The sequence below is a fragment of the Solenopsis invicta genome, chromosome 5 (assembly GCF_016802725.1).
Source record: "Solenopsis invicta isolate M01_SB chromosome 5, UNIL_Sinv_3.0, whole genome shotgun sequence".
Lineage (NCBI taxonomy): Eukaryota > Metazoa > Arthropoda > Insecta > Hymenoptera > Formicidae > Solenopsis > Solenopsis invicta.
Genome location: NC_052668.1, coordinates 20,872,455 through 20,893,226, shown reverse-complemented (window position 1 = coordinate 20,893,226; position 20,772 = coordinate 20,872,455). Strand labels below are relative to the sequence as shown.

At 38.5% G+C, this 20,772-nt stretch overlaps 1 protein-coding gene across 10 annotated transcripts in view; it reads right to left on the bottom strand.

The window, feature by feature from the left end:
* Positions 1 to 20,772, bottom strand: part of LOC105195119 (SH3 and multiple ankyrin repeat domains protein 1) — a 121,428-nt gene that overhangs the window by 70,038 nt on the left and 30,618 nt on the right. For all 10 annotated transcript variants that reach the window (XM_039449898.1, XM_039449897.1, XM_039449895.1 and 7 more), the window contains exon 2: positions 3,777 to 3,838. The gene's annotated coding sequence lies outside the window, so the exon portion shown is untranslated. The remainder of the gene's footprint in view (positions 1 to 3,776; positions 3,839 to 20,772) is intronic.

Genomic DNA, 20,772 nt, shown 5'->3' with positions numbered 1-20,772 from the left:
ATATTTTTCTTTAAATTTAATTCTTTCTCTTTTATTTTCGAAGAAATTCTTTTTTTTAGAGATATTCATAAGGTGTCACAATTACTTTTCTTTATTTTTTTTTATTTTGCGCAATAAATTACTGTTAGTTACCGAAGTTACTATTATAAAAATTATATGTGTATAAAAACTTGGCTCAATCATATTTTATTATTTGCATCTCAGATTTCTTTCCGGTCTGATATTCATGTAGGACACACGCAGCCGCTGAACTGTCGGCATCACGGAAAATGAATCGTCGTTCGAGCCTTGTCGCTCCGAGCTCTCGCGTGCACCTCTCCACGCATCGGTGCGTACATTCGAAACGCCGGAGAGACTTCTAACGCTCGGCGGCGGCGAACGTTACAAGGAGAGTTACCTGGTCCCGGATGACTTGTTAATAAACCGCCGCGGTTCGGCTCGGTATCGCGTGTCACGAAATTCCATTTGTCTGACTCATGCGCGAGAGAACGCGCGTATACGCGCGTATACGCGTTATTATGCACGCGCGCGTGTCCGCGTGCAAACGCGCGTGCGCTTATCCTTTACGCGCGATCTACGAGCGCGAATGTATTCTGTCGTACGTTAGACGCACCGTCGGAAGTATTAGCATCGATAAAAATCCTGCGAAGCTCGATCGCTGTCAACATTCGCATCGCGTCGGCTTTTCGAGTACAGGACACAATAATTATTTTTATGTATATCGCGTTCAATTTTAATTGTTAAATCATGTATAAAATTATATTAGAAAGTATATATTATAGTATATAAATTACAGGATTGGATAAGTTAATTTTTTCAACTAAATTAAGTTAAAGTTAATAGCTTCTAAAATTGATTCAGTTACGTTAAAAGTTACATGAACGAAAAACAATTCAATTAAAAGTTGTGCTAAGATTAAATTAATTAAAGTTACAAGTTAATTTTGAAAAGCATTATTTATATTAAATTAGAACTTCATAATTTTTTAAAAATTAATTTATTCTAAATAACAAAATAATTACAACTTGGATCAACAAATAAATTTAATTTTTTATTTCTAAATTAAGTTTATAATTTAAATAACGAAGGTTGTTCTCTTGTATTGGTATATTTTTAACTTGGGAAAAAGTTAATAAGTTAAAGTTTACGTTTAAAAAAAATTAATTAAAGTAAAAAATTAATTTAATTATTCTATTTCTTTCTCCATGATATATGAAAAACATAATCATGTGTGATTTAATTTGTAGTTAATTTTAAATTATATATGTATTTATCACATAATTGAACCTCTCTTATACAAATTACCATTAAATCTCAAAGATGATTTCGGTCTCTAAGGTTAAATATTTAATCCTTTAAATTATAATAAAGTTATGAACACTATAATCTTCGTAACACCATGACGCGGGCAGACCGTGATAGAACCTGTCGACCGAAAAGCAATCAGTGCAATCAACACACGGTAATGATTGACCGGCTTAATAGGACCGGCGCGTGATCTTAAACACGTGTCTCGAACGCGAGCGGAAGGAGGTGAACGTACCTTTACCAACGTCGCGGATACTGTTCTTCAGCCTGTTCGTTCGAAGCTGGTACATCAGGTCGTGTGCGAGTTACGTTCGCGTGCTTTCCACTCACGTGAGTGCCGCGTAATGTTTAATATTTCATTTAGGAACGCGCGAAACGCGGTCGCTCTTCACGATTATCTACTCGTCGACTATATTCAAAGACACGTATCACTGCTTTTAGCACGAATCATAAAAAAAATACACGAAATCAAGAACTTGATCCGTCCTAGATAAAAGATTAGCGAGAAGAATGACTGTTACATTGAACGTAATAATTTTTTTAAATATGCAATCGTTACGCGCACGTGAGCATATACAATGTAAATGAGTTTCGATCAGTTATGCAATAACGAGCGGCCTTTTGTGCTTGAAGAAGTAACGTATGTCGCGAAAAAGTTAGAAAATAATATACGTGCAATATAAGTCCCATCTGCTTCGAAACGTTTACTTCCCATTAAAACGTTTCCCGTGTCAGCAGGGAGCATCATAATCGCACGATAAAGTGGTAGTTATATTTCTATGGAACATCGCACGACACAGTCGCGTGACGGCTGCTTTTTACACGGACAATACTACACAGGACTGTGCTACTTGACAAAATTTAAAAAAAAAATGTGTTATATACCTCGTGTTTGCGAGTCGACAACATAAAACACCACGCTTTAAACCTAATTTATTCAAAACAGGCTCGCTTGATGAGTTAGCTCGTTTTTACGTAACGTCGACAAAAAAAAAGAGGAGCACGAGGAAGGGAATTATGAAAGGCAGTTAGTCATTTACATCGTTATTCTCATAAAGAAGTTACCTACGGTGCACGCCCTTCGCGGCGAAAGGGCTAATTAGGCGAGAGCGTACCGGAAGATTAGAGCGACCGCCCGAGTCTCCTCTTCCTCGTCTCCGCCGAGTAATAACGGTAAATCGAGATCAGTCAACCTCCAGGCGAATCGAACGACGACGACGACAACGTTCGCGATATCTCTCCGCGGACATTCGCGCATATTTACATTTACAACGGTGTATTATTCTTGGCGCGCTTAAATTGTCACTTCGATGTTCGCAGGTATAGGACAAAATTTTCGCGATTGTTAATAATTCGCGAACGGTGGACAAATCTAATTTACGAAAGGCAGCTAATGGAGTGGAATTGCGGGCATACTGGCCCGCTCGATACCTAAAACGGGTAGATCTAGCGCAATATCGCACACCGGGCCACAATTAATATTTAACAGTGTCGTGGGTGAAGGTTTGCTCAATGCGACCGCGCGTTAACGAGCAATCGCGTAATCCGAGGCAATGATATAACCCACCGTGGGCTGTCCCAGTTTCTAATGGAAAAAAAAAAGAGAAGAAATAGTTGCGTTACAAAGCAACGGACACATAAAGCAACGCAGGCTGGTTTTAGGTGGGTGGAGATACTCCATAATGTATAGAGTGCGATTTCCATATCGACCGCCAAGTGACAATGAGTGTTTCTTGAGCACTGGATATATCGTGCAAAAATTTCACGTCACGCTTCAGCGTATCTATCTCGAAAAGAAAAGTAAGTCTAAAGTGGAATATAGGAAAATAATACCCCCTAGAAATAGCGATGTATCAAAAGAAAACTTAAAAGGCAACAGCATTATACTAGCCAGGATACATAAGAGATGTTCCGCATAAAATTGAATGAAGCTAAAAATTTATTTAAGTAATTCAATTTTTCGTTTTTCCCCAGACTCTAAGTGCTGGGAAAAACAGTTCACTGAAATAAAAAGAATGAAAATATTTATTTAAAGGATGTATATAAAAAACAATATTTAAAATAAGTACACAAAAAAGTAGATATAGTACATTGTGTATACAGATATAGCCTTTAAATAAATATTTGTATTTTAATTCCTCTCCAGCACTGAATGCGAACACGTAAATTCTTTTGATAGCACGTGGTAAGTTTATAAATTAAATTTAAATTTGTCGACGTATTCAAAGAATAATAAATTCGTCGTGTGCAATGCAAGCAAAATCGATCGACAATGCGTACATTGAAGAAAACTCGATTTGTTGGTAAGAACGGGGCGCACCGTTACGTTTTCGTTGGCGCAAATTCGTAGAAAAACCATCGATCCTACCGTCTCGATAAATCGATACCACCGACGGCGCGCAGCGTGCGTCATAAATAATTTATCTCGCAAGGCTAGCACGCTGTATAAAGAGAGGGGATTTACTCACCATAATCGGAGCGCGATCTCGCCGCTCGGATGCAGAAGAAGGTGATCCGCCGACCGCAGCATCTGCAACGAGAAAGAAAAATCTCTTTCATCCGCGCTAATTCACCGTTAGATCTATCGGCGCGATATACTTCCGGCACCGCGCACGCAAACGCCAGTGCTCATCGAGCAAGGGGGGGAAAAAGGGACAAAAAATCCGGAGGATCGGAAATATCATAAATTTTAGAACGGCGAGAACGTGGACGCGGTAAAACTGGAATCCCTCGTGCGAGGAAAGCGCGCTACTCCGCGCCTCGCCGTCGTCAATAAAATTGCAGAAAGGACGACGCTGACCTCTTCGCGCAACGCGGCGAGACGACGATTCCCCGCGGATCCCGAGGCCCCACACGCCACCCCGGGTTGTTAACGTAAGAATATTTCCGCGAGGAAATAGTCTCGCGTGGCGTGCCTTCCAGCGAGGTTATCTTTACCTCGAGATCATTGAGGATCGCATAAATAAAGTGCAATTCAAGAAACGAGCGCGCTACATTCGCCGCACTTGATGGCAGAAAAAGAACGTGCATGGGGACGCATGACGGAAAGGCGTAAAAATGAGATTCAGATTCTGATTCCGACGTATCCCCATTCAGTATCGGACCACAAAATTCTTACTTTACAGTAGTATAAAATGAAAGAATATTCTTGTGAAGAGAATATTAGAGAATATTTTCGTCAAGAAATTAACTTAAAGTAGTATCATGCATCTGCGTTGATCAGGAGTTAATATTATTAAATTATCTATGTTAATAATATACGAGTATTAAGCACGACCTGTTAATTATTGTTTCAAAGAAACAAAAGTATCGCGTTAGAAGAGAATATTACTTCTTCTTCGCCTTCCCTTGTAAAGCGCAGTGCGTGCCGAACGAGACCACCCCGGCCGACTTTTTTCCGGGAACCGTTCGGGAATCGTGCAGAAAATCGTAGTTCGTAGGGAAGAAGACCATCGGTCCCGTTCGGGCAACCGGAATTAACGTCATTTATTGTTCCAGACTCGAAAATCTCAAGTCGGTCAGACTGCACCATGCTATCGCTCCATCGCAGCCGTGAATTAGTACGCTATAATTTGGCCGCGGCGCACATTAATCTTCTTATCGTTCGACAAGGAAATAAACCAATCGCCGGCGTGGCACGTTATAAAATATATTACTGCAACATCGCGTGAATGTGTACATATTATTAAATAATTTCGTCCCGCCGAAACAATAGTAAGAAGCGTGTGAATAACATCGCTCGATATTCCAGCACGTTTTTTAACTCTTCGTTATTATTTCTTTCGACACGTGGTAGTTTAGGTTTCCATTCGCACGATCGTTAGAGATCAGCCTTGGAGCGCCTTTATGGCAGCTTCGTTCCAAGATTTACCGCGCTCCCTCCTCGACAAAATCAACGCGTTGAATAAAAGCACGGCACCGCGCGCGTAAAATTCCACTAGCACATCGCTAAACGTAAGTGATATACGTATAAAAAGACACTCTTGAGAAAATTACGATTTGGCTTTCGAGTAGCGCGAGTAGCGCGAGTAGCGTTACACGATACGATCATTATCGTCGCCAACTTTTCTAGACTATTAAACCTCCGCGCGACAGCAGCGCAACGTTATAAAATCAAAGGAGGATAAGGAGCCGACAAGCCGCGCCGTGTGAGACAGGCGACGTGCGTAATAGTGTCGGGTGATAAGGAGATAAGGAGCCTTAGATGCATGCATACTCGGTGTCAAGTTTTCGTATCACATGCCTAGTTGGAGGGTCTTAGATTACGACTTACGATACTTATGGGAATCGACGGGCTCACTTTCTACACGGTAGAATTAAACGCGCGTGCAAGAACAGACGGAACAATACACACTCGACGAAATGCTTAATGAAACCTTTATGAGACGCGAAACCTTCTCTCCTGTATAATGAAAGAATTGTATTACAATGGCCATAATTAATGAATTCCGTGAGACAGTATATTAAAATATGAAGCTAGTAAAAAAAGATGAGGAGATAACAATTTTTTCGTTCTTTATACAGAGGAAATTATAAGTGCAGCGAGAACTTTAACTCTAGAGTGCTCCTGCGTGAATTTTCAACTAAATACTAAATTCAAGTTTAGTACCGCTTTTGCCATTAAAATTTGGATAGTCTAAAGTAACATTTCACAAGATTCTGTTTATATTAAAATAGTGTTATTTCAGTTATTCTAAGAAAAGTTCTTAATTTTGTGAATAAATTTTCATTTAAAATAGTGTTAATGTAAAAAAATATGTAGCACTCCAGGGTTAAAATGTGGCAAACTATATTTCGCGCTTTGTAGGGGAAGTGTACCTTTGACCCATTGTACCTTTGATCAAATTATCTTGTGAGACTATCTATTGGATATTTGTAAAAATAGAAATATACATGTAGTTTGCAGTTTAACTATTAAAAGTGCTTTATATAACTTGTAATTTTAATAGTAAAAAAAACTGCTACAAAAAATTATTTATTGTTTGAGTACATGCAACGTAAGCAGTTTTAAAAGTTTTCTTAACCTCACAAAGTGATGCGTACATGCCTTCAACAAAAACTGTACAATTGAGACATTGTACAGTAACCAAATCTTTCGTTTTATATAAAAAAAACAATTGTATTGCTTCTACAAAATATACGTAAATAAAAAATTTGTTTATACTAATTAAAAATTTTTTACATCAACTAGTTTATATTCCATACATATTAACAAATTAATTATTGTTATAACAAAATATTTTTCCTATAAGTATATGTATATCTTTTATATACTGTCTAGTTGCCGGCTCACAAGTTATTATATATGGCGAAAATTTTAATTTAAAAATTGTCTGGATTCTACTGGTGCACCCTGTATATTACTCATTGTCAGAGATAGATCACAGATGTATCTTTGACCAGAATTAATTTGTTTAACGTTAAAGAAAGTAAATTATTTCTAAAAAATAATTTACAACTACAAAAAATAAATATCAATGTCAATACCTAAAAAAATATTTTAAAGTTATTTTTAAATATGAAAATAAAAAATATTAAAATTGGTTAAAGGTACATCTTCCCCTCAAAAAGAGGACAAGACTGATATAATATTTATGAAGCTGTCTTTATGCTGCCAAATTGAAGAGAGAACGATGAGAGGTTGGTCCTTGCGGATGCATTCAGAATTCTGTTATGTAGGTCCACAAAGTCCCCGTTATCCCAACACTTGCGAATCATTATTATCACCGTCATTATTATTGCGGTGTTCGATACGAGCGCGCGGCATAACAATGGCCTGTGCACACACAAGGCAATGTCGAGTAATGACTTCAATTTTAAATTAGTATACATGACCGGCGGGCTCAGCAATCCGCTTACGGTGTCAAAGTTTACGGTAACGCGGTCGGTCGACACGGTGCCTTTATTAAAACTCCATTGAAATAATTTAACTGCAGATAATAATCGGTGGAAATTCTGTTAAAATTAATAACGGCCGATAACGCTGGCAAGTGTTTCAATAATTAATGAACGATACGCGGGGATGACAATTTCGTTTCGTGACAGTAAACGTCGTTACTACAAAACGTAAATTATACTCGATTCGATTACGACGCATTCGCGTCACACACTTTTCATCATTTCATACGTGCCGTTATTGTTAATGGTACGCGAACTTATCGATCTTTGAAATATTAATACACATCATTACTAAGCAAAGCGATAACTGGACATGGTATATAAACCTGCAACCCCGCATCATTCGCCTCTGCCATCACGGTACAGCGCGCATCTTTGCGCGATAAACGACAACAACGGCGGCTATAACGACGACAACGGTAGCGTGTAAAACGCGGGCGTGCTTATCCGTGGCGCGGGGAGATTTAATCTGACCGGCTATTATATACGTGACGTACAATAACGTCCGCTCTCGGTCCGCGTGCGCGCGGTGCTTACAGAGCGAGCGAATAGAGACGTTGGAGCGTGCAACCGCGTTGCTCGTGCGATGCAAAATCGATACTTTCCCCCGCCGCACCGTGCCAAGCTAAGCCGAGCCGAGCGGAGCCGAGTGCCGCGTGCGCGGCCCTCGCACTGACCTATCGGGCGCATCGGGTAACTGGGTGAACCCCGTAGGAAGGCGATAATAAATTAATCATCTAGTTATCGTCTACATGGGCGTAATGACTACTCCTCTGCAACCTTGCTGCACACATGCCAGGTAGTTTCCTCGATCGGCGCGGCTCGCCGCGAGATTCCGATGCGTGCTCATCTTTCCTGGGAACCGCGGCCGCGTGTACCTCTTATATAGACCGAAACACGAAACGCGAAATGTGAGAGAGAGAGAGAGAGAGAGAGCCCGATCGGCGCGGCGGCGCGCGGCGTTCCCCTGCAATTTACATGGGAGAATTGTTTATTATTGTATATGTAGCGCCTCCATTATCATTAGCGGATCCGCACGACTGGCGGTAATATCGCGTACGATCGAAATTATCTAATAATTACAGCCTGTCTCTGATTTATGTGTACACTTTTCGAAATCGCCTTAATCACGCGAGACCTCGAAATGCTCGTAACAACAACGCACTTAACAGCGACGCACGAGCGATATTGGTTTATGCGCGCGAATGCGCATTTTGAATCGAAAAACGAGACGAGACACGTAGCAATCCCCGCGGAGAGTTTTACGACGAGACGGGGATTTTACGCGTCTCGTAGGTCTCGCCTTGTTATATAGTTTCCTACGCCGCTGGACGTGAGCCACGCACCGCACACCCTCGGTGCACTGCGTGTCCTTTTAAAGGTGCATCCACACGCGCGCTGGCAAGACCGAAGAAAATGGCACGGAGTGTTGTTGCGCGTGCACCTTGGAACTGGCTATAAATAGGAATACAGGCGCGTTATTTCCCTTTAATCCGTAGAAATTGCGCGATATCGCGCCGCTCGCTCGCGCGCGAGTTCGGGGACCGGTTTCCGCTGACGCGCGCGTTTCCGAAGGCGCATCTCTCTGCGCGCCACGTCTTTTAATGCGCATTTAATGAAGAGGTTCCCACGAATATCCTAATTACCGCGCAAGATGCGTGTGCGTGTGCCGTTAAGCGTCGTAATCTATTTGATCAACGCTCGAACCTCGATAAGTTGATTGTAAAATCAAACGCAAGCGTACGTCTCGATGCCCCCATAAGAATTCGCTAATTACCGGACGACAGTGCAAGGATAAAATGCGCGAAATCGAGGTAAGATGCCCGAGTTGCGAGTCGCATTGCCACATAATCGCGCGATTAAAACCTCATTTCTCGATCCACTCTCAAACTATTTTTTTTTCTTTTTTTTTTTTTTTTAATCACATTTCGTCACACGCCATTTGTAAACCTGATGCCCGTTGAACGAAAACGTACGATAATCCGTCCGTAACATTCGTCTTGTGGATTTACTAATTTGGAGCGAACGAGTGAAAGGGGACCGGTCAAATTATTTCGCTGATAGTCGTAACCTGTTGTTAAGTGTGCGCGTTCGGCGAGAGGCCGCCGTTTAAATCGCGAATGGTAATACGACGGTGATCGTAATGCGATATTAAGTATAATATACGATTTCCAAGTTAACGACGGTGCAACTTGCCATCAGTCCCCAACGAGCTTAAACAAAGAGGAAGGTCATCGTGCGTCTGGCTGGGTATCGTAAATTAAGATACGCGATGCTCCAAAACATATAATTCCACATAAGAATTATTAAAATGGAGAGATTATAGAAATAATGAAAATTAAAGCGTTCAAAGCAGCATTGATATAATTCGCGTTTGAAAAATTTGCGAAGGCAATTTAAGTTTAATCTTCTGAAATTAAAGATTAATCTTCTCTGTGTTTACAAGTAAAAACTCTAGATATTAAACTTCTTTATTCAGAAACTTGGATAAAATAATAATACGCGACGTAAAGGAACTTTTTTTCTTCCTGTCGAATATTATTGCTTTCAAACCTTCTTCAACGTTAATCGCGAACGTGCAACTCATCGCCCCCATCGAACATCTTTGGCTTTGACACGCGCGATATTTTCACCCATTAATAATTTATACACGACGTTTCAACGCGTTGAACTTCGTGGCGCAGTGGGGTGCACGAGGGAGGCGTTTACGATATCTACCGATAGTTTCATAGTTCGTATCCGCATTATTACGCGTGCGCGTATCGGAAGGTAGATCCGCACGAGATAAGCCCGACCGACGAGCGGAGAGAGAAAGAGAGAGAGAGAGAGAGAGAGAGAGAAAAAGAAAATAGCTCGCGAGATTAATGGAGCCGACCGATCGTTCGCGCGCGCGCGAGGATAGGTCGAGGTTCTCAACACTTTCACCGAATAATACGTCGACATGTAACGACCGCTAATTGCATCTCGTAATTTTAATTAATCCGCGTCGCGTACAAGGCGTGTCGGCAGGAAGACGGAAATTTCTCGCAATCAGCGATGTTGTAGGAAAGACGTGAATAAGTGATACTTCCACGCACGTTCCTAGCGCCTTCCGCGAAGATTCATCTCGCGCACTTGGAGTAAACAAGCTGCCGCGGTCTTTCGTAATGTCTTCCGATATTTCATTACAATTGCATAAACCACCAATACCAGCGTGTGATCGCCCGCATTATTAGTTACAGAATTTTTCAGCCTGTCATCGGCAGAATTACGTTGCCACGTTAGGTTTATCGTCCTATTGTCGGAGATAAACTCAGAGCCGTAATAAAACATTTTCGAGAAATACACGAAAATTTATTACTTCCATGGGTGTCCACGAATGACGAAGTAATATGTAAAATAATTATACCGTTTTGACATTTATGCTTGCATAATGTACGAGATATAAACGCGACTGACTGATAAATGGAAGACATAATTATAGACCTTAATGGATTCGTATTACGAGCTAGCTGGTGAAGAGGTTTACGAGTAGGATCTCAAAATGTTAACGGCCGCCTCGAAAAAAGCAAAGTGGCACGCATCTCATGGGAATTCTAAATTATGGATTCTCTCGCGAGAGAACAATATAGCACGAAGAAGGAAAGAATCGCAGGATTATTTACGAAAAGAGAGAGCAACCTCTCTCTCTCTCTCTCTCTCTCGGTTACGGTCCATTTCACGAGGACCCTACACTTACGCGCGCAATTCCTAATTCTTCTTGCACGCGATCTCGTAATCCTCTCGACGGATCTCATCGGTTTTGAAAATCCTGCCCGTAAAATATCACGGATTTCCTCGATCCGCATGAGACACGCTGATCGATGAGATTATAACGAGAAACTATCGCCCGAAGCGAACTACTCTGTCGTCGTTATCTTTAGTCCAAAGCTATACTTTAGCTATACTTTAACGTAAGAGAGACTATCGATTTCGATTTACTATCGTAATACTTCGAATCTGACTGACGCCATTCTAATGCGTCCCGATAGTTCAATAATAATCAATTCTTGTTTTCAAAAGTTTATTAATAATTTCTTCATGGATTCGATATTCAATAATGTTACACATGAAACAAATATTTTCTCACAAAAATTTAATTTAAAAGATTAAAATTTTCTAAAATTTGTTAAAAAAATTTCGATAATTATTCCATGCATTAAAAGGTAGTGACATATTTTTCAGAATTCTTTCCATGTCGGTTGTATTAATAATAAATCTATTTTGCTATTAAAAAAATAATTTGAAACATTTAAAATTTAAATTTACGAAAGTTATTGCGTACATTATGAGTATCAATATTTTTTTTCAGAACTCATTAAAATTCTATGAATAGAGGACGAAATAATGGCCACGAGATATATACGTGTTGTGCCTAATAACGCACAGTTGAAGCAGAGGATTTAAATCAGTTCGGCATGAATCGATTTCCTATCTCGGGGCGGATTAATCGTCGATAGAACACGTGGGCTACCGGATCAACTCAGCCCACACTTTATCCACGCTTCGACGGCACGTAAGTTCGAGTGGGTTACACCACATACTTTCTTCGTTAACCCACTGGGAGACAGAACTGGCGCGCAAGTAGAAGGAGAAAGAGAACGAGAGAGACAGGAGAAGGGAAGCAACGTGGAGAGATCAACATTATAAAGTTGGATATGCGCGCTGCTTTATGTCGACTCGTGTACGCAATGATGCCGCTCGCACTTTTACGTAATACAAGATCACCCGTAAGAGGTAAGTTTAGCTTCACGTCTTCGAAAAGGTGGCATCACTCGATAAGTGAACACGATGTTATGATCTTAAAGGCGGATAATCGAGATCTATTTCTGTTTTTTTCTTTCCATATGTAGAAAAATATTATTCTCGTGCCAAGAAACATGATTGCTCAATTTTTGGCATTCTTTAAATAACGATTATCGTTACAGATAATAATTTCTTGATAATAATCTTAAGATATACTTATCATTTATTAAAAACAAGTAATATTTACTTTAAAATAAGCTTCTGTTGTGTACGCACAAAAAAATACGTACTGTAAATCACTTGATTAAATAAATATCATTTATTTTACACAGATATTTCATAAGTTCATATATCTGCAAATCTATTGTAAATTCATCATAATCATTTTTATTCCAAATATATTCTGAATTCTAATAAAATTTGTGGCAAGTATATTTTAAGACAATTATCAAGAAAATATTAAAGATAACCGTTACTTAGAAGCAATATTTTTCTGCCCACAGATACGATTACTCACGCTCGTAAATTTCTTTTGTCTAACATAAAGATCGTATTCAATGTAAGCAATCGATATTGAATAAATAATTCGTTATTCAGTAGGTAACGGTATGAATTAATGTATTATTGAAGACGTAATTTGTTTTTCAGATGTTGGGCGTGACCGCGCTAGACGACATAAATTCATAAGCACGAATATAAGCGCATACCATTTGCCTATATGTTAATTGCATAATTTACCAAAAGGTAATTTTCATATATTTCCAATTTCAATTTACTTTGCAGAGAACGTGACTCATCTTTACGTGACTCACTGAAATTGCTGCCAAAAGAGATATGAAAAATAAATTATTTAAAAAAAAATTCACTTTAGAAATAATTTTCGTTTTCACAGGAACATGAGTGGAAATACGCAGCTCATTCATCAGAGTATAAAAAGCGCATTAAAATCTTCGGCGTGACGAGTGTCGTGTACGCGACATGCGAGAGCGCATAAATCTCGACGTTGACACGTATGCTGCACCATGCATTTCCGACTATTGTATATCCGCGCTTCCCGGTTTTCTCTCCTCTCTGAACAAGCAGCGCTTCCTCGCTTCGTAATTGGGAAGTTTCCGAGAGGTTCGTTCGTTCGTTCGCTCGTTCAATCGATCGATCGATACTGCCGTCGCGGTAGCGTCGTGGCACCGCAGCCTGCGCAAGAACCTTGGAATTCCGCAAATTCCTGCGGTACCGTTTGACGCACCCTGCGTGTACGTTTTACACACGAGAGCTTCTTTCGACACTACGCGCAGATCTTCCAGGGTCAATGGCGTAGACGAAGGGAAGATTCTTTAATTTCAAATAATAGCCGATTTCATTGAAAAGAATAATGTATCTACGCCACCGCGAGCGCCTTCTTATCAAATCGACGACGTAGATAAGAAACCATTGATTAAGCAGTGCGTCATCAGCGTTCACTAATTTATCTGATGTGGATTTTAAAGTTGAGGCACAAAATAAACATATAACGCGTCTTTTATGAGTCAACGTCTCTGCGCGATATATGTATAATCAATTTTTTTATATCAGCAACTTTGATCGCAGTTATTAGCAATAGTTTTTATCGCAGCAAAAGATAATCAATTCTAGGTTAATTTCAAGGTTTCCACTTACGCTATTGACTTCGGATACGTGGTCGCGGCCACGCACCATACTGTCGGACACAGAGACTCGCGCATGTACACATATCTTTAATATCTTCGCGGCGAATCGACATTCATTAGGATGCATTGGCATTCTTTCTGGCCATACATACTCGGGAAAGGAACGAACGGATAATGGTAGAATCTCTTCCTCGTGCGGCCTTAACGACCAAGAAGTCTACTATCCCGCGCATCCCTAACGTCCTGCATTGTGCTTCCGCCGATTAGCTACGAACAACGACTAATAGCTCAGGTTATCATTTTGCCAACGTACATCCGCATAAATCAGATTGCTATTCCTGATAATTTATAGCCTCACAAGTATAGAATTAATCAAGCTAGCATCTTAAGAACGAAAGTTACGATGCATAAGATTTATTTACAACTTATTTATAACGATTAAAACAAATTTGACTAATTTTCAACTACCTGCAAAAAGATATCAATTAAAATTGCATCAGTAAGGAAAGGTGATGTTTCTTTGACAATTTTGTTAAAATTAATTTGGTAATAATGAAATCGTTCTCTTATGCTTATATTATTTCAATTTGTTCAAGTAATTTTCATATAATACATATAAGTTTTTTATATAATGTAAAAAAACGTTGAAAATATAATAAAAAATAAAATTATCTTAACTTCTCTTAATACACACCTTTTATATTGATCAGAGATACGTCATGAGTGTCGCATCTTTGACCAGAATTCAACGTTTTCTAATGTTAAAAAAATATACGTGTAAATAACATTTAAGTCTATAAAAAACATATATCCACATGTCAATACTTGAAAAAATAGTTTAAAATCGTTTTTATATTTTTATACAAAATAAAACAAAAAAAAAAAAAATGTCAAAATCTGTCAAAGGCACACCATCTCTTATATCTGTTATTTAACGCAGATGATGCATAAATTATACATTATTTACGTTTAAATACAAATCCTAAAAATAATTATTTCACGGCTTTAAGCACCAACAGTATGAACCGAGCGATTTTTAGCGGTCTGCGTAACAAATCGTTGGTATGCAGAAATAAATCGATTCATCGCGTCTATATGCGGTGCAGCAACAAGAAGAAGTGCTGCTGCATCGGCGCGGATGACGTCAGCAGTGACGATTGATTAGGCGGAAATAAGCACCGAGAAGCCCATATAACCCCGCATTAGCCTAATGACCGCGAACGCAGGTGATCCGGTGATCTACGATCGACGCTCTCTCCCTCTCCTGTGCTCGCAACGAGATATCCGCGGTGGATCCTATGGATAATCGCCATGGGATCACGGTCACGGATCCTGAGCTCGCGCTCGCGTTCGTCGTATACGCGTGTTTCGCGAGATAACAAGTTGCTCGCGCGCTCTCGTATCGCTGAATGCGCTCTTGCGAGGCGCATACATACGCGCCTGTTTATTCAAAGTTAAAAGGGGGGAAAGAAGAGCGACGCGGGCCGATAAGGTAATTTATATTCCGCGCTAAATACACACCAAGCCGTTTTCTTCGGCTGCTAGTCTAGTAAACGGAGTAATGACGTTGCTTGATAAAGAACCTTAATCAAGCCCGCGGATGATAAAGCGGGCCTAACGAAGATGTAAGCCCGACGATTAACCGCATTGGAAAATCCTAGCTGTCAGTTATCGAGATATTGATGTGCAATTCATTGCGTCTACTGGAGAGTATTTGTTTTTCCTGTGCTGCATTTGTCTGTCATGTGATGATCGAACGTGTTCTAAAGCTTCCATATTCTGAGACAAATTATTTATCTGTAGTGTAAATATCTCTTTATCTAGAAATATATAAAAAATACTGAATCAGTAAATATACAATATTTGTATAATATAAAAAGAACGATTTTGCTAAAGTTTAAATCTAAAAATTTAATTAGATGCAGATCAAAAAATAATTTTTTTTTGACTATCAAAATAATCATGTAAGATACCTAAGTATCTTGAGAACAATGCTACAAAAAAGTATAACGTTCTAATAACTAGCTTTAGCATCCTATATAATTATTTTGATGATCTAACAAAAATTATTTTCAAATCTGCATCTAGCTAATTTTTAGATACTTTAACAAAATCATTCTTTTCGTGTATGATTTTAATAATTTGTACAAACTTAAATTTATTTAGTCTATAGTTTAACTTTAATTAATTTTCTATAAAAATTATGCAATAAATTTCTATTTTGTACTATAAGTTACATTAATGTATATATACGTTACATTTTAATATATTTGGATATATGTCAAATAAATCGTAGATCTTTAGATAATGTACAGTATTATTAATCCAGAAACATATACTATCCACAATGCGTAAAATAAATGCAAAGTCATACCGGCAGCTTTTGCAGCGATCAATTAATAATTAAATGCCTGTAATTATGATCGGCGCGCGTGCGTTTCTATAACGATTAATCGGTCTTGCGAAACACACAGCAGCGTGCAACGGACATATTTCACGATTATCTACGCCATTTCGTGCCACTTATCACTCCTCGATGACATGATAAAACGAATTTCCACTGTGTATCATTTTAAAAACTGATTGGTCACGGTTTTCTATCGACGTCGAATTCAAACCATGAGCTATTTAAAGACAATATAATTGGTGGTTGCAAATGCGTGATATATAATGCATATGTCGAGCCGAAATCGATAAGCCTGTACAGGCTCACGAAGTAGTTCCCGAAATAAACAAAAAGAGAGAAATTCAATTAAGAGTGCGTGCACAAGCGACAGACAGCTAAATTATCGAAATGTAAAAGCGAGAGCTGGTGCGTTGTGTTATTTTACGTTACGAAAAACGTACGACGAATCGATAAACGGGCAATTAATCGGTATTGGATCCAGTTGAATTAGCATTTAAAGGACCTGACGCCTTTTAAGACCAGGGGCTAAACGCAAAACGGCATGGGAATTCATTAAAGGCAGAATTAATAACTTCACCGTCCGTCCATCAGTCTAATATGACTCTGTCTTTTACATCCCAGCCCCTTAGGCAGGGCAAAAGTCTTTACGTGCCCGTTCTATCTTCTACACCTCTCCTTCTCGACCGGCCTCTTCCTCTCGGATCGGAGAGAAATCAGATTCCCTCCGTCTCTGTATTCATCCCGCCGACGTGGACCATTATTATCGCTCCGCGTGTATTCGCAGGGCGATTTAGCAATACAAATCGATACGGAAGACGATTCATATAACTATAATCTTTCTTTTTTCGTCTCACAGAAAGACCGCTCTTGAAATCGTGCCGAGCCAATTAACTTTCAGCGCAATGCGCTAAATATCTTAGAAGCGGCGCGCGGCGGTTGAAACTAATTTCTTTTTTATATCACTCATTTCCACTTTCTACCTAGATAAAAAGCGAAAGTGCAAAAATGTACGCTGCCTACTTTTGTTTAATGGATTCTTATACAAATTTGACGACCTTTATGCATTCACGTACGTACATGTTATTTATTCAAATTACAATCGAATTGTACTCTCTAAATTCTTTCGAATAAAATCTCACTCTCAAGAATTTAGAGAGTATGTTCATGATACAGAATGCAATGCTTGAATGGCTCTCTATTGTTTATTACGTTTTTATCCATACAGAAAAGAACGGAATCTTTCACTTTTATTTATCGTACTAAAAAAAGTTTGATAGTAATAATTGAGCCCAAATGATAGCTACTGAGCTTTAACGAAATAGTTAAAATTAAATATTAATGCAATCAAATATTTAGTAATTATTTAGTAACCGTTTAATACCGATTGGCTACTATTATTATGTTTGGTTACTATTAATATAATTATTAAATATTTGGTTGTATTAATCAAACATTTAATTGAATTATTTCACCACAACTTATTACTACTAACTTTTTTTTTTCAATGTAGTATAATTTAAAAATTATTGTGCCATCAAATTTTTATTTTATTTGTCTGTCGGAAGTGCGACTTCCGACTATACTACATAACGCACGGCAGATTACGCCCTTAGGCTTTAATATATTTATAGTCACTACTCAGAATCTCATTTTAAAAGCGTATCAACTGAGATACTTGGAATTAAATGTTATATTTTGAAGCGAAAATGATTCACAATAATACTTTGTTTAAAAATCAATTTTAAAGGATCGGTGAAGAAGAAGACCGACACAAAATAGCACGCATATAATTGTCACGAAGATAAACGATTAATTCTGCAACTATACTTGTAGAAATGGATAAATAATAATTTACCATCCTACAGTAACTTGTTTAACAATCTCTCAAGCCTTTTCTCTTCCTTCTTGCTTGTTTTTCCCCGTAGCTTGTTCATAAGCTTCATACGACATTCTCATTCCTGAGGGAAATCGTACATGTTTGCATTAATCATTGCACGGCGCTTCATACAGAGTCTCCGATCTTTATTGTAAGCGGCATGTACTTTTTCAACCGATACAAAATTTAAAAATTATTAATAGAGAGTAGATACTTACGCAGAAGTAACTAAATGTTTTGTTGTACAAAACAAAAAATGTAGTGCCTTCGACAAAAGCTGTTTAACTAAAACTTCTTTTGCAGCAAGCAAATATTTTGTTTTATATAACAAAAAATTTAATTACTTCTGCAAAATACATATAAATACACAAATATTTATGCCAACTAAATGTTTGTTTATATTAACTATAAGTTTTACATCTTAACCAAATTATTTGTTGTTACTGCAAAATATTTTTCCTGCTGTAATAATCGAAATAAAAATTCAGGCTGTATATTTCAAGAGAAACTTTAAATTTTTCCTACATACTTCAAAGTGCAGTTATTAAACTGTTTCAACTGAGTTCTTTGGCAGAAACACGAATATGCGAGATTAAATCGCAAACGGAGTAACGCGCGCGCAATTTGTAACATTGCAAGTTCACGTTCGCGAATTATAACGCATTTCATACGCTGCAGCGATCTATAACACTAGTATCGCATCTAAATGTTCTATTTTTCTTTTTATCTCTCTCTTTCAAATATGGAATTCGAATGCAATTAGAAAGAAAACGGCGCAGCGCGACGGGCAAACGGGCAAACGGGCAGTTATACGAACAATGCTCGATTTATATGTTAGGCGATCAAAGCACGAGCAACTTTCTAGTCGCGTGTTGCCAAGTAGCTAGTAAATCGCTCTTGGCGTTCCGGCGTTCCTAACAACCAACATGGGCTGTATGCAATAACAAACAACGGTAACCCAGAAAGATAGAAAAAGCGAGCGCTTATCTTCGAGCGCTTGTGTGCAATGCATATTCTTGTACGAAAGACTATACTTGTTAAAGAAAACAAAACATAATAGTAAAAGTATAATACGTTATCTTATATTTCTATCATCGACCTTACCTTCGCAACAATGTAAGACTTTTCTTATTCTTATTATTTTTTCAATAATTACATTCGAAGGTTATTAAAAGATATTAAGGAGGAGCAGAGGAAATACAGCGTCTATCGTGTATTATGAAAAATAAATAATAAAATACAAGTTTTATACTGTACTAACTTACACATAGTCTCAATGATACCTTGAGAATAAATTATAAAATAAGAAAACGGCAAAACATACACACAGCGGCTATGAAATTTTTTGCTTGCAAGAGACGCGGTTAATTAGCGTAATTCAGACCACGTTGCGCGAAGGGAGAGCGAACGCTTACTCGCTGCTACGTTTTTCTGTTGGTCATGTCGCCGTCGCACACCACCACCACCTACGCTCGACACGATCGCTTGCAAACAAGCCAATTTCGCGTAACAAGCGCAGACGAGGAGGAAAGTCTCACCTCGAAGAAGGAAAATAAAGAGTGCGAAAGAGCTGCGTCGTTGGCATCTTTATGGTGTCGCTGAAACGATTTCATATCGAGCGATGCCCCCGATCAACGCCGAAGCAGTTGTGAATCCTAAATTATGATAATAACCACAAGAATGATGCTTGCATTATGCCGCGGCCGAAGGAGCCTGGGGCTCCAAGGTCCGAAGTGCAGCGAGAAATTCGCTCTTGGACGAGATCGCGTTCGTATTTCCCTCGTGTATGAGCGGACGTAAAACCGGCGAATTGGCTGATAAATAAAAAGTACCTGACTTCCGTCAAAGAGGAAGACATACTCTCGGCGAGCGACGTTAAAATTTTATGACAGGGCTGGAAAATGCTGCATCGCGCCTCCTACCAATTTTCACATTGGCTCGAATCTACTTGACCCGACTTGACTTGCGCGAAAGTCAAGTTCGATATACGTACGCACGTGAGTGAAAATCGTCTCCTTGTAATGTCGATCGAAATGTTTAACGCGTACCGATTTCTCACGGTCTTTCTGGCACGACCGCATATAGGGTAACTTTCCTGATTACTGCAAGTGTTTCAATTACTGTCACTTTTTTACAATTGTAATACTAGAATAAAAAGTATGAGAGCGTTATGTATTAAAAATGTTTTAATGTTAAACTGAGACTATCATAAACACAGTATATTGCGTGGCAGTATTGCGTACACGGGTAATAAATAGAGAGGCAATGTTCGATACGTGCGGCAGTAATCGGGGAGGCAGTATTCAGGACATTGACTGCCAGTAACAGCAATACCTTACATTTTTATTTCTTTCGTTGAAAAATATGAGAGCGTGTATTAAAAATGTTTTAACGTTAAACCAAAATTAAAGTACAGGGTGAGTAAAAAGTACTAGACTGATCAAATATCTCGAAAACAAGACCTTGAAAAAAAAAATTTATTCATAAGTTCAAAAGTTTGAAAAGGGAACAAATGCTAACTTATTTTCAAAAAAATCAATTTTTTGTGCATCTTGATCTTTTGTGACTCATAGACCTAAATAAATGCGTGCGCAGGGAAGCAATATTAGATATATGCAACAGTAATTAAGGAGTATTTAGGATATTGATTGGCAGGACTAGTTCAATATCTTATATTTTTACTTCGTTATATTTAAATAATGAATAAATTTTCTAAGTTGTCGCTTTTATTTTATATATATTAAAGTTTTTACTTGAATAATAATAAAAGGAATGTTTATTATACAATAAAAAAATTACAAAATAAGCATATCAATTGTCACTATAATATGTGATTAAAGTGGCAATAAATGGGACAGTTACCTTATACCTTTATC